The sequence below is a fragment of the Vigna umbellata genome, chromosome 4 (assembly GCF_029865625.1).
Source record: "Vigna umbellata cultivar VRB3 chromosome 4, Vumbellata_1.0, whole genome shotgun sequence".
Lineage (NCBI taxonomy): Eukaryota > Viridiplantae > Streptophyta > Magnoliopsida > Fabales > Fabaceae > Vigna > Vigna umbellata.
The window spans coordinates 55363311-55382115 of record NC_142168.1 but is presented as its reverse complement, the minus strand read 5'-3'; positions in this window follow the sequence as shown (position 1 = coordinate 55382115).

Sequence of the window (18805 nt, the reverse complement as noted above, 5' to 3'; positions counted from 1 at the left end):
ACGTTTTAAATTTTAGGACATGTTAGGTTTTTATTTATTTATTGCTAATTTCATTTTAGAGGTTTCTTTGAGTTTTAATTAGAGAAATAGGAAAATGGTGGCATTTAAAAAGGATTGGCGCATTTTTAGTTAAATGTTTTTATATTAATATGTTGCATTTCACTGTTTATCTTGTTTTCAAGTGTTGTTTCAATTTCGGTTTGCTTTTACTAATGCTTCTAATGTTCGGTTTAATAATTTTCATCTACTTTAATGTTTCAAATTGTATTCAGTTGTGTTTAATTCTCATTTTTAATTTCGTTATTTGCATTCACAAAACTCTTCACCAACCCCCCCACTTCGTGTTTGACCTAAGCCTCGAACCACATTTGGTCCTTGAGAGACGACCTAGGAGTCAATTCCTAGCACTATACTGCATTCTTTTATGTAATCAAATTTGATGGGCCGTGACAGCCCGCATCAAATAGTATATAAGCTTTAGAACTTCTATCTTTGGCCGAGACGAATCAAACACTCACTTTTCCATCCCTTGAAGGAAAATCTTGGATGCTTAGTGATGAGTCAATATTTTATTCACTTCACTTAGTTTATTGTATCGAATTTAATCGGGGAATTGTGCTTAATTATCCGGTATTTTCCCGTTTTTGATAATTATGCTTAATTTGACCAAAAATTCTTATTTTAATTAATTTGAATTATTTGAGCTAATTATTTGCATTATTAATTGTAGGGAAATTGTTGGATAATATTTGGGACATTTGGAGGTGAAAAGAAATACCACATCAATTATGTTTAAAATAAATGAGAGGAGGTGTGGATTTCATTTTTTTGGGGGTGCACATAGGATGAGACGTGAAGAGAGAATGTTGGCTTGCTTTAGGAGGTGCATCAAGCGAAATAGGGGCCCACGGACAACTTAATCTCCAGCAATTGGTAGCACACGGTCCTGCAGCAGCTTTAAAAGAAGCCACGGCCCAACACGTTTCTTCATTTTTTCCAGCAGCGTCCAGCAAAGAAGTGTTCCAGCAAAAGCAGCACGTGACGGGTGGCATCCAACAATCAACACTTGGATCTACGGTCCAGCAGAGGGCAGTCCAACATCTTCATTCACACGCTGGCAGCAAAGGAGGTGCACGAAGAGGCCTTCACCACGTTCCAGCAAGGAAGTTTTGAACGTCCAAGCAGCTAACGGTCTTGAGCTTGGAGGGGTGCACGAAGAAGGAGCAGCAGGCCAGCTATCCAGATTCACGCTTCCAGCAGCACGTCTACGGCCCGAGACAACCAGCACATGTCTACGTCTTGGCTTGGTTACAGAGAGAGGTTTTGGAGGGAGGTAAGTTGGAGAAAAAGAAAAAGAAAAGGGGGAGGTTGTTACGGGATAGCAGTGAGAGTCGCCACCGAGAGGAGAGTGGATCTGGAGAAAGAAAGCAAGCATGGAGGGATATGGGTAGCAGCAGAAAAGTGATACATTTATTCTTTGCAAGCTGGAAGCACACTTCAATTAGGAAAAAGGGGAGCTGTCGTGGGCTGTTGGAAGAGAAGAGTTCTGGTTGAGTTTTGATGAGCACGGCACGCAGCAGAGAATGGAGTTTAGCTTCAATAGCTTCTGTTTGTCTTACTCTTAATGCTTGAACAAAGAGTGAATTTATTGTTCTAAATATGTGAAAGTAAACGTACCCTCCCCTCTTTGCTGTTAACGTGTTTATGTAGTGTCATTTCCAAATTGAATTGCATTTGATTGCTTATTTTACTTGTTGCATCTTATTTTATTCCATAAGCTTTGTTACTTTTACACGGCTGTACTCGATGTTTGTTGTGATGGAAAGAGTAGTATATTTATTTAATTGCTTTTAGGAGGGATAAGTTTGTTCGGTTTTGCTAAAATGATGAAGTGTTGAACGATGGCAGTGAGTGGTCATTGAAGAGTAAATCATTGTATTGAAAATTCAGAAAAAGTTTCTCTAGAAGTGTGACACATGTCGTGATGGATTTAAAAAGTGATGAAGGTGGAAACCAAATTAGAGTAGGTGTCACGGTTTTGGTTTTGGGGTAGAGATTAAATTGTTTTTTTTTTATTCTTTCTTAGTGGAAGACCAGCTGCAACTTGATGGGTAATTGAAGGAAGACTAGTTTCTTCTTTTCGGTTTTCTTACAGGGATTAGGATTGGTTTTCACGTTTTTATTGAATGTAATGCTTCAAGTTTTATTATTTTCGGTTGAGAATGAGAAGTATGAAGAAAGCACGGCTCCCATGAGTGTTAAGCTACGTTGATGGTTTAGGTGGATAGAAATTTCTATTTGCTTTCCATAACAAAATAAACAAAAACAAGAGGTGATGGGAGGATGGTGGCTGGAAGAAGAAAAAGTCGTGTAGATGTGACATCAACTTTTTGCATTAGGATAGAATATTCATTTTGGTTTGATTGGGAAGAATACCTTGGAGGTAATTGGTTGGATGTATGTAGGTGAAGTAGTATGTAGGGTTACGTGTGGGAAGCTTGAAGAGCCACGACAGAGGACTTTCAGAAGTAATTCTTTTTTTTTTTTATGTATTGAAATTCTTCTTTTTGCTGGTAATTTACGTTTGGATAGTTATATGTTACAGTGTTCAAATTAATGTTTTCATGTTTAGTCGATTATGCTTGAATTCCAATTTTTAATTTATCAGCAACCAAAAACATTTTTCAAACCCCCCCATTACGTGTTGATCTGAGACTGAACCAAATTTGGTCCTTGAGAGGCGACTTAGGAGTCACTTCCTAGTCTATACTGCATTCTTTTATGCACAACTTTTGTTGGGAGGTGCGACCCTCTCAACACTTAGGCTACCTACTCATCTTTCTAAGGTTCTATCTTTCATTCTTTCATTATTGTTCATCTAGTTTCACCATGAATATGGTGAACTAAAGCTTGTATTGTTGTTGGGGAATCAATGTAATCTTGTGAAACTCTTATATATGGAATTTGTGTTTAAACATCTTATTTGAGATACATGCTTTCTTTCATCATTAGTTAGGGTTTTTCCTCTTTGCTCAAAGCATGCATTGTTTAACTCATTCGATGTCATGATTATTGATTTTGTCGATATGGGAACGTACGGGGAAATTTAGATCCGGGGAAATTCTCCCAATAGCATATTGCCTAGACATAGGAATATGAGGGTTGGTTGCCTTTAAGCTTCTATGCTTCAGAATTAATTATTAGGGATGCTAGGAATTGTATGAACTCGTTATTAAGGATAGGTCTTCTTGCAAGGTGATTTAGAGAGAGGCATTAATATTGATGAAAAGAATGATGAATTCCTAAAAGTATATCAGAGTGCATAAGATGAAATTGACAACCCCAACATCATACTCATCCATCTAATTCGTTCAAGTGTTTGTATTCCTCTTTTCCATTGATCAAATTCATGCATACATGTTTAATTATTGTCTTTTGCATTTAAAACATATAATCAATTGTTCACAAGTCTTAAATAATCAACAAATCATATAACTAACTAAGTCGTGAGTCCTTTGGGAGAACGATACTTGGTGTTACCGAGTTTTATTACTTGATACGATTCGGTCACACTTGCCGAGGGTTAAACAAGTTTTTGTCGCCGTTTTTCGGTGTTCATAAATTTGTCATCACAACAGATTCCTGAATATGCTAAGTTTTTTAAGAAACTCCTCAAAAGAAAGAAATATCTAGAGGAGGAAACAATTGAGGTACAGGGAGAGTGCAGTGTGATCTTGCAGAAGGCACTTCCTCCTAAGGCTAAAGATCCAGGAAGTTTCACCATTCCTTGTACTATCAGGAGCCATAAAATAGGGAAAACCCTAATAGATTTGGGGTCCAGTATAAATTTGATGCCCTTATCTGTTCTTGAAAAGATTGGTGGTGTTGAAGTCAAGCCTGCAAGGATGACTCTGTTTATGGCAAATGGATCCACCAAAAAGCCCTATGGTGTGGTGGAAGATGTGATGGTTCAAACTGACAACCTCAGATTCCTGGTAGACTTTGTAGTAATGGAGATGGAGGAAGATTTGGAGATCCCTATTATTCTTGGAAGGCCATTCATGAAAACGGCCAAGGTGATCATCAATGTTGATGATGGAACTATAGCACTTAAAGACCAAGAAGAGGAGGTGATTTTCAATGTCTTTAATGCTAAGCATCAAATCCAGGTGAAGAAGACTAGTCTCAAAGCTGCATGTGGAGATGCACCAGAGACTAGTGCTAAAGCTGCCAAGCTAGGCAAGAAAGGTAAAAAGTGTTTTCTATCATAGGTAAAGGAAGAAGAAAAAGACAACAAAGGAAAAAGTGTTCAACAAGACTCCCTGGAGAAACATGAAGAACTTAGACCAGGCATCCCAACGAGACATGGTATCATTTCCCAATAGACTCACGACACGAAATAGTTATGTAATCACTTAACCAATTAAGACTTAAGAACAATTTTTGGGGTTTTTGAATGCAAATGCAATAAAAATAAACATGAATGCAAATTTGATCAATTGAGGCTAAACACAAGGGTGAATGGATGATATTGAAAATATGACATGAATATGTTGTTGGGGTTTAGATTTCACCAAATCACTCTCATGCATATAAATGTTGTGGCTGTCGCGGCCCATCAAATTTGTTGTACAAATAAGAATGCAGTACATGTGGTTCGGGTCTTAGGACAAACACGTAGTGAGGGGGGTTTTGAAAGTGTTTTTGTGATTCAAAATGAACTAAATTAAAACTGGAAATTAAAGACAACCAAACAAAATGGAAACACTAGAATAAATGAACAAAGCACGAAGACCGAACGGTCCTACAGATGACCGAACGGTTCTACATTGAGACCGAACGGTCTCTAAATCAAATGAGAAAATTTGAAATGCAGGAAGATAAAGAAGCCGAACAGAATAGACAACATTATGAACAAAATCAGTAAATAAAACATTTAAAATGTCATGCAGCTGGAATAAAACGAAATACAAGTGTGTGAATCCAATTCAATACAACGAGTAAGCTAAACATCAACAGTAATTCATCACGAAAATGGCAGAAAAAAACGAGTGAATATTAACGGTATTAGCCAAACTTGCATACTGATGGCTATTAACATTGAAAAACACGAGTCAATACATTAACTTGAAACTGAATTCCAAGATGAAATGTATTCAACATATATATTATATATATAACTCCTTCTCGGTCCAAGCGTTAATATAAATTGAAGAATCTATTGGAGCTCTCTTTTTTTCTCCAGCACATTGAATTGAGCTTTAGCCATGTGCATATTCTCTAAAGGTTGAATGAAAAGACCGTTGTACCTACCTAATGAGTCACCGCCTATTCTTTTCCAAAAGCAAGGTTTCATGTGATAAAATAAAAAATAGGCTGAGACACCACTTTCTCCAAGCCTCTGGACTTACATTTTGGATGTAATCCAATTCCTCCCTCCGTGTTCATTCCCTATGCCAAAATAAATCTCCCCCGAGGTGGCGGCTGGCTCCTCACACATCCAACCCCCCTTTTTGCTCTTTGTGAATCAACCCTTTATTCTTACTAGCCCGCGTGGATGTCCGTGTGAAGGCTGGATGCGTCAGCTACTGGACCATGAGTGCCTCCTGGATGCAAGACAAAGGTGCAACCCATCCAAGCTTCTTCATTTTTTTCTCCCAACACCTCCTAATTAATTGCCCATGCCTTGCGTGTGCACCTCCCTACCTTGCTGCTTTGCTGGATGCTCCCTGCCTTGCTGCTTTGCTGGATGCTCCCTGCCTTGCTGCTTTGCTGGATGCTCCCTGCCCTTCTGCTTTGCTGGACGCTGTTGTCCGTGAGCTCCTTAAGTAGCTGGACCAGTTGTTGGACTCCATTGTGTGCTGATGGGCCATGACGTGTGATGACAAATTTATGAACACCGAAAAACGGCGCCAAAAACTTTTTTAACTCTCGGCAAGTGTGACCGAATCGTATCAAGTAATAAAACTCGGTAAGACCAAGTATCATTCTCCCAAAGGACTCACAGCCTACTTAGCTATATGATTTGTTGATTATTTAAGACTTGTGAACAATTGATTGTAGGTTTTAAATTAAAAAGACAATAATTAAACATGTATGCATGAATTTGATCAATGGAAAAGAGGAATACAAACACTTTAATGAATTAGATGGATGAGTATGTTGTTGGGGTTATCAATTTCATCTTATCCACTCTCATATACTTTTAGGAATTCATCAATCTTTTCATCAATGTTAATGCCACTCTCTAAGTCACCTTGCAAGAAAGCCTATCCTTAATTACGAGTTCATACAATTCCTAGCATCCCTAATAATTAATTCTGAAGTGCAGAAGCTTAACGGCAACCAACCCTCATATTCCTATGTCTAGGCAATATGCTATTGGGAGATTTTCCCCTGATCTAGATTTCCCCGTACGTTCCCATATCGACAAAATCAATAATCATGGCATTGAATGAGTTAAACAATGCATGCTTAGAGCAAAGAGGAAAAACCCTAACTAATTATGAAAGAAAGCATATATCTCAAAGAAGATGTTTAAACACAAATTCCATATATGAGAGTTTCACAAGATTATATTGATTCCCCAACAACAATACAAAGTTTAGTTCACCATATTCATGGTGAAACTAGATGAACAATAATAAAATAAGGAAAGATAGAACCCTAGAAAGATGAGTAGGTAGCCTGAGCATCCAAGATCTTCCTTCAAGGGGTGGAAAAGTGAGTGTTTGCTTCGTCTCAGCCAAAGATACAAACCCTAGGAAGACCTAAAGCTTATATATTGTTCGTAATATTACAGAAAAGTGGGCCTAAGCCCAAAAGACCACCGCTCAGCGGTACCAACGCGTATCAATTTTTCCCCTCAGCTGCATTTTCACCCCTCAGCGGAGCCTACGGGTGTTCCTGAGTGCCGCTCAGCGGTAAACTGCCGCTGAGCGGTACTTACGGCTTCTCCTTTTTCACTTTTTGAGTTCTTTTCTGATTCCATATCTATCCTTCTTCACTTCTTTCACCAAATTCACCTTAAAACCTGCATAAAACACTGAAATCAAGCATAAACCTGTCTAGATCTCTTATTTCCAAAAATATGACCAAAAGCATGATTCCAAGCTAGTTTCTAAGTGTTAAAGGTTGCTTTTAGTATCAATTTTAAGCATGAAAATAACAGTTTTTCAACTGTTATCAATGTGCTTGCTTTAGCCTGCTGCCAGCGTGTCCAGGCCGTGCACCTCTTTGCAAGTGAGAATGAATTCTTCAATGACCACTTCTTCATTTCTCCATTTCTCAATGAGTGTGTTTTTTCTTTTTTAAGCAAAACCCGCTGGATCAATGTTAAAGAAACTTGGAGCTTTTTCCTTAGCCCGTGTGTTTCTTTCCCTCTGTGACAACACACTACCTAACGTGCTGCTGCCATGCTCTCGCTGTGCTGGATGCGTGAATGAAGCCCTCCAACACCACTCGTCTACGGGTCTTGCTAGACACAACCCGCTGGATGTGTGTTAATTTCCATGTGCCCTCTTTGCAGGATGCGTGAATTAGCTACTGGAAGCGTGAAGTCCTTGCTACTGGGCTGGGCCAGGTCCAATTGAAAATTCAACAGCTGCTGGCTTCTTTCACCGTGCACTTCCCAAGCTTGCTGAACCGTGACACCACTTTGATTTGCTGGATGTCACTCTTTTTCCAATAATGAAGCACCCCTCTCTCATAAGCCCAAAAAGTAAAATCACCGTAGTACCCTCCTTCTTGTGCACACTTCTTTTGTGGAGAGTCTTGAATCATGTGACAGACCTCCAAATGTCCCAAAATATTATCCAACAATTTCCCTACAATTAATAATGCAAATAATTGGCCTCAGATAATTCAAATTAATTAAAATTAGAATTTCTGATCAAATTAAGCACAATTAGCAAAAATGGGGAAATGTTGGACATTCAAGCATAATTCCCTGATTAAATCCGGTACAATAAACTAAGTGAAGTCAAGAAAATATTGACTCATCAAAATAGACCACACTTAGTCTTTTGCACTCTTGGGCAAAATCAAGACACAGATCAAGGAATAGTTCAAAGGACATCGAGGGTACGACACAAACTTAGCACACAAAAACAAAGACTCCCAAGGAAACAAACAGAATTACATAGTCTTTAAGGAATCTGGACAAAGAAAAGAAGTAGACAATTCCAACACAGAATGAATCAGAGAAGGCAGATACTCATGAAATCATCCAAGCAATTCAAGACATGGCAAAATGATCAATCAGCTCAAGAGGTGAATCAAAAGCAATAGAAACTCACATATGCACTATCAGTGTTTCTCTCAAGTGTCTACGGTAAGCAATATCAGCTCAATGCACTCAAGAAAGCAAAAAACAACAGACTTGGCAAGCCTCTAATATCAACACTCAAAACATATGTATGTTCAAATCAAAAGGTCTTTTGTGGATGTAATGGGGCCAAGGACAAGGGAGGATAACATATGGATGAGAAGCTATAAACCAAAAGAAATAGAGGAGCAATGGGGAACAAGTGTAACACAGTTAAATCACACCTAAACCTCTAATTCAATCCTCTTATTGACTCCATTATTCACAAAAAAAAATTATTTATTATTTTTTTCATTTTTCTTCATTTTTTTCTTTCTCATCTTGTCTCTTTTTCTTTTCTTTTTCGTTTAGGACACAACTCTGTAAGAGACAAGATACACAACATATTTACAAAACAAAACAAGAAGAAGAACCAACTAGCCAATTCATCAGAATCCCCAGGGAGACCACACTTGTTCCCAAAACATTTCCAAAGCTCCAAAATTTCCTAAGGTTAAGGTAATCATGGTTTTTCACATAGGGCTAGTGTATGAGCTTCAAAACAAGGAAAGAGGAAAGTGTAGGCTCAAAAGGGTATCAAAGGATCAAAACAAGGTAGGCTTATTTGGCTAGAGACTCAAGAACAAAATTGCCTTTATCACTTTCAAGCATGCATATCAATCAAGAATTATCAACAAGAGTCAAGCCAAGGCATATGTGCAAGCAATCAAGAGACATATCACACAGAAGAAAGAACATCAAGTGGCTCAAATTCTCACATAGGGTATTTGTCACAATCAAATTAACCTCTCAAACATCATAATCATCTTCCAAGTAGAGAAAAGCAAGGATTTCAAGCCAAGTATCAATGAAGTGAAAGACATATTTACAACCCAAACAAAGTCCAGAAATCAAGAGAAACATGAAAAATTGTACAGAAAACAAAACAAAAACTACCTAGAAAAGAAAAAATTTAACACGGAAAACAAAAACTAACAAAGAAAAATCAGAATCTCCCCCAATAGACCACACTTAAACTACACAGTGTCCTCAATGTGTCATAAGCATAAGATCAGAAATCAGAACAATCAACAAATTATGGACAAGTGCAATAAAAGTAGGAAAAGAGGAGAAGAGAAAAGGAAAACTCCCCTGATCATGGTGGCAGTTGCCAATTTTGGACTTGTAGGGAGATGTCTTCCACCATTGGATCTAGCAAGGAAGTTTTGAGGAAGAATTGCTTCATCCTCCAGATTTGATCTAGCAGGGAAATGTCTTCCACAATTGAATCTAAGAAGGAAGCATTGTTGATGAGCGGGTTCAGCCGGTGCCTACACTACAAAAAAGAAGGGCATTACCAAAGGCCAGAAGCCCTCGGAAACAGCCAAAACCGTCGATAAAAGGTAATTACAGACGGCTTATCGACGGCCAAAAAGCCCTCGGTAAATCCCTTGTCGCTAACCTTTACCGAGGGCTTTTGCCCCTCGATAAGCCTTCGGTAATTATCGAAGGCCAGATGTAACGTCCCGGCAACTCACAGGGACTGTTGACTGCCCCCACAGACCACCACCAGGCTTTCCAGTGTGCTTTGTCCTCACTCGCACACTTTCTGGGAAAACTTCCCAGAAGGTCACCCATCCCAGAATTACTCCAAGCTAAGCACGCTTAACCATGGAGTTCTTATGAGTCAGGCTACCGAAAAGTAAATGCATTTTGGTGATATGAGTAGCCAAATCAATTCCTTTAAGCTATCCTTCAACCGTATAGTCCCATACCTACACAGTCTCCAGATCCCTCTCATTCCGGTGTATGTTCGATTCATCCATGTGTCCCTTCCACCGGAAGCCTTGCCAGGAGCCGCTCCTTGTCTGTGCCCCCTGCACCATGCTCCCTGCACCGGCGTCACTCCCCGCCCTCTTATCAGTGCCCGGGTGTCACATGCCCACCAACTTCCGAATGGTTCGTCCTCGAACCACACCGTACTGGGAGAGGCTAGGCTCTGATACCATCTGTAACGTCCCGGCAACTCACAGGGACCGTTGACTGCCCCCACAGACCACCACCAGGCTTTCCAGTGTGCTTTGTCCTCACTCGCACACTTTCTGGGAAAACTTCCCAGAAGGTCACCCATCCCAGAATTACTCCAAGCTAAGCACGCTTAACCATGGAGTTCTTATGAGTCAGGCTACCGAAAAGTAAATGCATTTTGGTGATATGAGTAGCCAAATCAATTCCTTTAAGCTATCCTTCAACCGTATAGTCCCATACCTACACAGTCTCCAGATCCCTCTCATTCCGGTGTATGTTCGATTCATCCATGTGTCCCTTCCACCGGAAGCCTTGCCAGGAGCCGCTCCTTGTCTGTGCCCCCTGCACCATGCTCCCTGCACCGGCGTCACTCCCCGCCCTCTTATCAGTGCCCGGGTGTCACACCAGAAGCCTTCGGTAATTTCCAAAGGGCAGAAGCCTTCGGTAATTTCCAAAGGGCAAAAGCCTTCGGTAATTACCGAAGGGCAAAAGCCTTCGGTAATTAGCGAAGGGCAGAAGCCTTCGGTAATTACCGAACGTGGGTATTTACCGAAGGGCAAAAGCCTTCGGTAAGTTCAAGGGAAATGTAAGAGACAATTGTATTTCTTATGAAACCAACAACATAAACAGACCTGCATAGCAGTTTTCAAACATAAACAGACCTGCATAACAGTTTTCAAGCACATACAGACCTGCATAATGTGCATCTCAAAGATGCAATCATTGATCAATAATATCCATAGAACATCCATTAATCCATAGAACATGTATTTATAGTTAAAACATAAAACAATGTAACATAATGATGTTCTAACATCCAAAGTCATCCAGTTGATCTAACATCAAAATAATCTAAACTCCAAATGTTCTAATATCGAAATGTTTGTATAACAAGTAATAACAAAATGAAACTAATAATGTACATAGTTATCATCAGAATGATCTTCATCATCCTGCTCCTCTATTGATAGCTGGACTGGTGTGGGTTGGACTGATGAGGGTTGGATTGATGTGGGCTGCTGAGGGGCAGCGGGTGACAAGGAGGGTCGTGGCTGGGTCGGAGGGATATTGAATTCATCCTGTGAAGTTTGAGGCAACACTCTCATGACTAGGGCCTTAAAGTTTGTAAACTCTACTCTCAAATCAGTGATTTCTTGGTCATGTTGCTCGAGTGCCTACGTGAGGCGGAGAACGACCTCGTCAGGAGCAGTGGTGGAAGAAGAAGTTTGCAGCAAGTTGTCCTGCACCGTACAGTCAACCCTTTTTCTTCCCACCAACGATCTCGACCCAGCACTGTGTCCTACGTATGTCGTCTTCTGCATTACTGTCATCATCCGGTGTAGGAGCTGACTCATGTTCAGATTTAACCTGTGAAAGTCTCGTAGAAAATTCTTCCTGTTGAAACATTAAAAGCAATGTTAGGGAATGATAGAATAACATAAATGAAAAATTAGTAAGTCTTATAGTGTTATTTGCTTACATGAGTCTTCCGAGATCTTTCATCAACGAATTGATTAGTGTCCTTCCTTACATGAGTCTGTGCAAAGACCTCATCAACATGGACCGCTCGTCCCAAAGCTTGTGCCTGTAAGATAATTTACAATTAGAAGTGTACATATGAAATAGAAAATATGTAACTTATATATGAAAGAAAAAGTTATGTAATGAAATTTTACCATACGAATGTGTCAATGCCCAATTTCGTCCGGCAACTAATTAAGTAAATAATGATTAAATTTATTTGATCTTGTTTATTTTATTTGATTTTATGTTATTTTTATTCTAATTTTATTTCATTTTAAATTACGTCACTTTATTTTGTTATTTTGATTTACTATATTATATTCTATTTTATTTTATTTTATCTTTTAGATTTTTATTCTTTTGTATTTTATTTTTATTTTTTTTTTGTTATTTAGTGTTATTTTATTTTGTTATTTTAATCTTTCTTTACTTTAATTAACTTGTTCTACGTTTAAAAAACAAAAAAAATCTTTCTTTACTTTAATTAACTTGTCCAACGTTTAAAAAAAAATCTTTCTTTACTTTAATTAACTTGTCCAACTTTTAAAAAAAAACAAAAAAAATGGAACACGATTTAGGTAAAGTTTGCTTTCTCAAATCACTCCTTTCCTCTACGTTATCTCCCATTTTTGGGATGCAAATCCTTGCACAGAGCTACTCTACCTCTAGCTGGATTACCACATGATGAAAAGAACTTCTCTGGCCATGGGAAGGATGGCTAGATTGCAGAGTGGTTACAGATGTCCTTTGACTTTAGCCTGTGAAAGTGAAAAGAAAGATTCAAAAAGGATTTGGTTCAGCTCCATCATGCCCAACCACAAAAATAAAAGCCTCTCTCTCGTACACAAAAAGGGACATCAACTCACATAACCGAGGATTCGCCTCTCAAAAAAAACTTGGATTCACTCTCTACTCACTCAACAGATAGACCTCTCGAGAAACCAATTTCCTCCATCAAGAACATCACAGAAACCTACCATCCCTCAACCTTCATCCTCATTTTCCTAACCTCTACCTCCACCATGTTTTCTAACACCATCATCATTCACACACCCGTAACCAGCCCGACAACATCACCCAGAAAAAATTCCAAGGGCCGCTTCCACGCAAAGATAGAGGTATCCCCAGTCACGGCGTTATGGTGTGGCGGTGTCGTGGCGGTGAGCGGCAGCACTGGCGAGGAGTCGCGATTTATGGTGGTGAACCTGGGAAAGGGTGAACCTCATTCGAAGGGGGAAGGTGAGAGAGTAGCGTCGGTGGCGGCCTCCAAGGCGGACGGCGCCGAAGTAGAGACAATCACCGGCGTCAACGGCGCAGTATCGACGGTAACTTGGAGTTCGCCGGAATTAGGGATGATAGTCCCTGGTCTTCATGGGTTGCACTTTTGGAAGGAGAAAGAATGATATGTGAGCAGGAGCATCGATGAAGGTTGGTCGAAGGTTCCGAGCGACGTGTAGGTCGGTGAAGTTGCAGAGGTCACCAACGTCGATGCCGGTAGCTATCAGGGGTGGAAAATGTTTGGCGAGGTAACCTAGGGCTGCTCCCTTGGTCTTACACGTTGGAGAAAGAAAATGCAGAAAGAAACCCTAATGCTTTCTAAGTCTAGAGAAAAAGGACTTTGGGCCTAAACCAAAAGAGCTTCATTTTTTCTCCGCACTCCCGGTTTATCCCTGCACCCCTACTCTTATTGGTTTGTTTTTGTTGGTTTGTTTTCGTGCTTAATTTATTTTCATGCTTTTGTTTTTTATGTTGGTATTTGCTTGATTATTAGGTTTCTTTTACTGCATGTGTTTTGTGTTCACTTTTATGTATCATTTTAGTTGCGGCACTTCAATATATATTAACTTTTTCTAATAAAAATATTTAATAAAAGTTTATCGAACAAAAGACAAAATGAAAAAGTATGAAAAAGGGATAAATTATAAAAATATAAAAAATAGTTTAATGATTTTTCTAACTCTTAATATCTTTTCATATTGAATATAGTTTTAAGTTTTTTTCTATTTTCTATTTTATTTTTCTTTATGTGAATATTATTATTACGTTATTGTTTTATTTTAAATACTTAGAAAAATATTAAAACTGCATAGTTACTGTTTTCACAATTTTATTTTAAACACTTGTGAAAATATTATTTTAATAGTATAAGATTGTAAAAATAAAAATAAAAATAAAAATATTAAATAAAAATCTAAAAAATTAAATAATGGTATAAATACTCGTACGATCGTCTGCATCAGCCTAGTACTTAATATCTTCAATCTTAAAAAATTAAACAATGGTATGAGTGCTTGTGCGATCGTCCGCATCAGCCTAGCACCCAATACCCTCAAGTTTCCTAAATAAGTAAATAACGGTATTAGCACATGTGTGATCGCTCGCATCGTCCTTGTATTGGAAACCTTTTCTCTTTCTTTTATAAAAAATACTAAAAAAATATTTTTAAGGTTAAGCACATGTGTGATCGCTCGCATCGTCCTTGTGCTTAAAACCTTTTCTCTTTCTCAAATAAATTATAAACATATGTCTTAAAGGGTTAAGCGCATGTGTGATCGCTCGCATCGTCCTTGTGCTAAAAAACCTTTTCACCTTCTTTTTCTCAAAAAAATACCAAAAAGTATAAAATCTTCAAAAAAAACTAAAAACATCAACACTTTCAAGCAAACAAACAATCTTTATGCTAGAACTACGTGATCCTTGATTCTCCATCAAAAGTGGAGATACGTAGGAGCAAGGCTAGTCTTTGTCAGGTTCACTTTCCCAAAAATCCAAATTTATCCATAATAATTTTCCAAACAAATTTTCTAAACAACTTCTCAAACAGAATTTAAAGAACTACGTAACCCTGATTTCTCATTCTGAATGAGAATACGTAGGAGCAAGGTCAATCCTTGTCGGGCCCAAAAAACTAAAAAATATATTTTGTTTATTTAGAATTTTATTTTAGGGGATAGTTAAACATTTTGAAAACCACATCATATTCGCGTATTTAGTTGAAGGTACTGTCTTAGGGCAGGCGTTGTAGGGTGCTAATACCTTCCCTACACGTAACCTACTCCCGAACCCAGAATCTGGTTTTCGTGGACCGTTTCTTATCATTTTATGGTTTCTTATCATTTTATGGTTTTTCCGTAGTTTTCCAGAATAAACTATGGTGGCGACTCCAAATATCTTTTCAAAACCCGTTTCTTTTTTTGGATCGTCGTCCCGTCGCGATTCCGGTTGCGACAGAATGGCATGCTCATGAATGGTTATCAACCCACCAGTATGCAGGGTGCCACCCTTTTCAGATTCTTTGTTTCTCTGCGCCTTGGCACACTTATTGCGAAACTCTACGGTATTCCAATGAGCCAGTAAAGAATTCCAAATTTGTTCGCCAAGCTAGTAAGGGTGCTCTCTTGCATTGCGGGCATCCCTAAACATCTCTGACAGGCGATGAGATGCTTTCATGTGGAAATTTCTCTACATCTGTGTTTCATGTTCAGGTTTACACTGCACCTTCATCTGTAACATTAAACATTAATTAATGAACATACTAAAATAAGAGGGACAATTAGTTTAATGGATTATTCACCTGAAAGCACTCCCAGAATGGCTTTCTGTCGTCATCAGGTATTGCTCCTCAAGTAGGCCATGGACTTAAAAATTGTTGCTTAATTGAACGTGTGATGGCCTGGGAAGCAACCCTAGATGGAATAAACCTGCATAATAAAAGTCATTTCAATTACAGTAAGGTATAAACATAAAATTATATGAAGAGATTAAAATCTTACCCTTTACCATACGGCTCAATCCATGGTCGATCATGGAGGGGCGGGTCAAGACCTTCACCATCACCACTTGAATCTAGATTAGTAGATGGTGTCACAGTCTCAGAAGGCGGTATACAAGATGAGGAAGGTATAGACGTAGGGTCAGGGAGAGGAGTGGGGGTAATAACCATAAGGGGAGGAGTGGGGTTATAATTACAAGAGGAGGAAGAGGGTCTGCTGCACGGGTAGTAGAAGGGTGTGCTGCAAGAGTAGGAGAAGGGTGTACTGTAGTGGTAAGAGGTTGTATTGTAGGGGTAGGAGGAGGCCCCACAGATGATGTACCGGGGGCAGCAATGGTAGGTAGTCTAGCAGGCACCCTAAATACATTGGTGCTTGCCGTTGCCTCTTTTTAGGCCTTGCTACCCCCTTTCCTTTATTAGGACGTTCTGAACCTTGTCCTGTCATTACTGCATTGAAATGGTTACAAATAAAGGGAAAAAAAATAAATGAATAAGGAAGGATCAATGGTTTTTAAAGTCAATGTATAAATAATTGAACACAACTTTTAAGATAGTATTTTAGATAACTCTATTCAAATGATAGTTCAATTTGCTACAATAGATGCCCAACATTCAATCATCATCATCATGATCTTCATCTTCATCTTCTTCTTCTTATTCTTCTTCTTCCTCTTCTTCTTGTTCTTCATCACCTTGTATTGTTGCTTCTAATTCATCTCCATCACCATTAGGGTCGACCAATGCGGTTATACGTTCAACTTCAATAATTTATTGTGATTGTGACATTTGGTCAAGTTGGTAGGCAACATCTTCCTCAACCTCATTTGCGTCAATGCGACCTCTAGGCTTGGTTTGTATTGCTACGGCCCAACCACGCTTGTCAATATTGCGGAATGGTGGATATGACACATAATAAACCTGTCTAACATTAGTTGGTAGAATGAAAGGATCAAATGGTCCATATCTTAATTTCTGGTTGAGTTCGACAATATTAAAGCGTGGATCAACTCTAGTACCAGCTCTAGAAGGATCAAACCATTCACAATAAAAAGTACTACTCTGTTTGGAGAAGTAGTGCTGTTGTACTCTAGCTCATATATTTTATGAATGATGCCGTAGAAATCATCATAACAACCCTCTATTAGGCCCTTCACATATGCACCACAATTTGATGTTTTCTTTCCTTTAGACCATTCATGTGTATGGAATTTGCAAGCATTGGTGAAGTAAGTGTGTCATTCTTTGACACATCTCATTGGCCAATTCGAGAGATGTCTTAACTCTTGAACTGTGGGAGTTAATGCCTGATTAAAAACCTACAAAGACACTAATAAAATTATAAAAGCAAGAGTCAAATTAACCGATTTCTAAACGTAGGAAAAACTACAGACCTTATTTCTAAACCAATGGGGAAACTCAGAGTGTATTCTAGCAGAAGTATTTCCTTCTGCGACTTGCTCAGCCACAAGAAATGAGCTGGTACAAATGAAATTCATTAGTGTATAACAATTGTGTCATTGGAAAGATAAGAGATGGATGATTACATACTCAAGGTACGGCTTAACTTCACTGCAATTGATTAAGACATGGACATGAGCAGAAGTGAATTCAGCATCAGTTAACGAATGTGTGAATTCTTTCCCTGCGTGACAGCCTGATTGTCGGAAAACTGATAATGCACCTTCACGTGGTTCAACTTTCCATTGCATTTCACTTTTGAAATGAGTGGGGGATAACATGAAGTTTTTGAAATAATGTGAACAAAAATATGATGTCTCTCTGTGCAAGTAAGCTGCACAAATTGAGCCTTCTACTCTAGCTTTATTTTTAACTGAACGTTTGGATTCTCCCATAAACCTTTCAAATGGATACATCCACCTGTATTGCACCGGTCCCCCAAGCCAAGCTTCATATGCAAGATGAATTGGAATATGCTCCATTGAATCAAAGAATGCAGGAGGGAATATTCTTTCCAATTTGCAGAGAATAATTGGGATATTTTCATCCATCTTTTTAAGGGAATTCTCCTTTAGTGTTGTGCAACACAAATCTTTAAAGAAGTTACTAATTTCTATCAGTGGATTTAACACGTGCATTGGCAAACAACTGAACGCAAGAGGGATGAAAGTCTCCATGAATACATGACAATCATGACTCTTCAACCCTTCAATAGTACCGTTATGAACATTGGCACATCTGGACAAGTTAGAAGCATATCCATCTGGCATTCTAAGCTCCTTGATCCATCCACACACTATTCTATAACTTCTCCAAATCATCAATCAAAGGCTCCAAATAAACATCAATTAACGATTTGGGATTAGATGTACCTGGTATTATACACGATAAAAACATGTAAGGCTTTGTCATAGACATCTCAGGTGGTAGATTGTATGGGGTAACTATCACGTGCCAACATGAATATGGTGATGCCGAGGCCTGAATGTACGGGGTAAACCCATCAGAGCATAGACCAAGTCTGATGTTACGCGGTTCACTAGCAAAGGATGGATGTTTACGATTGAAGTGCTTCCAAGCTTCACCATCAGAAGGATGACGCAAAAATCCTTTAGTTTTGTTACCATCATGCCATGTCATGTGTTGTGATGTTTGCATTGAAGTAAACATTCTTTGTAATCTTGGAATTATAGGCAGGTAGAACATGGACTTTAAGGGAATGGGTTTTTTTTGCCTCCGGCCAGCATGCATTGTATGATTTCGAGGTGAGTAACAAAACTTGCATTCAACCAACAATGCATCATTTTTGCCACTGTCATTGTCGTAGAATAACATACATCCATTAACACAACAATCAATCTTCTTGACTTCCAATCCCAACTTTGGAACACATTTTTTGGCTTGGTAATAATTCTTCGGCATAAAATTGTTTGGTGGTTTCAAATCTAACATCAATTTTGTATAACAGTCCACTGCTTGAATGGGCACGTTCCAATTAGATTTGCCAGCCATGAGTTTACTGCACACTGATAATTTTGATTTAGTTGAACCTTCAAATATAGGTAGATTTGCCTCTGTCAGTAATTTGTAAAACCTCTGAGTGGTTTCAATTGGCTTGTTCAGCATGGTGAGGAAGAGCATTGTCGACCATCTCTTGCATATCTGCAAATTGATCTATCTCAGATGTATGTACAATAGTATTCGAACCTGATGCAAGC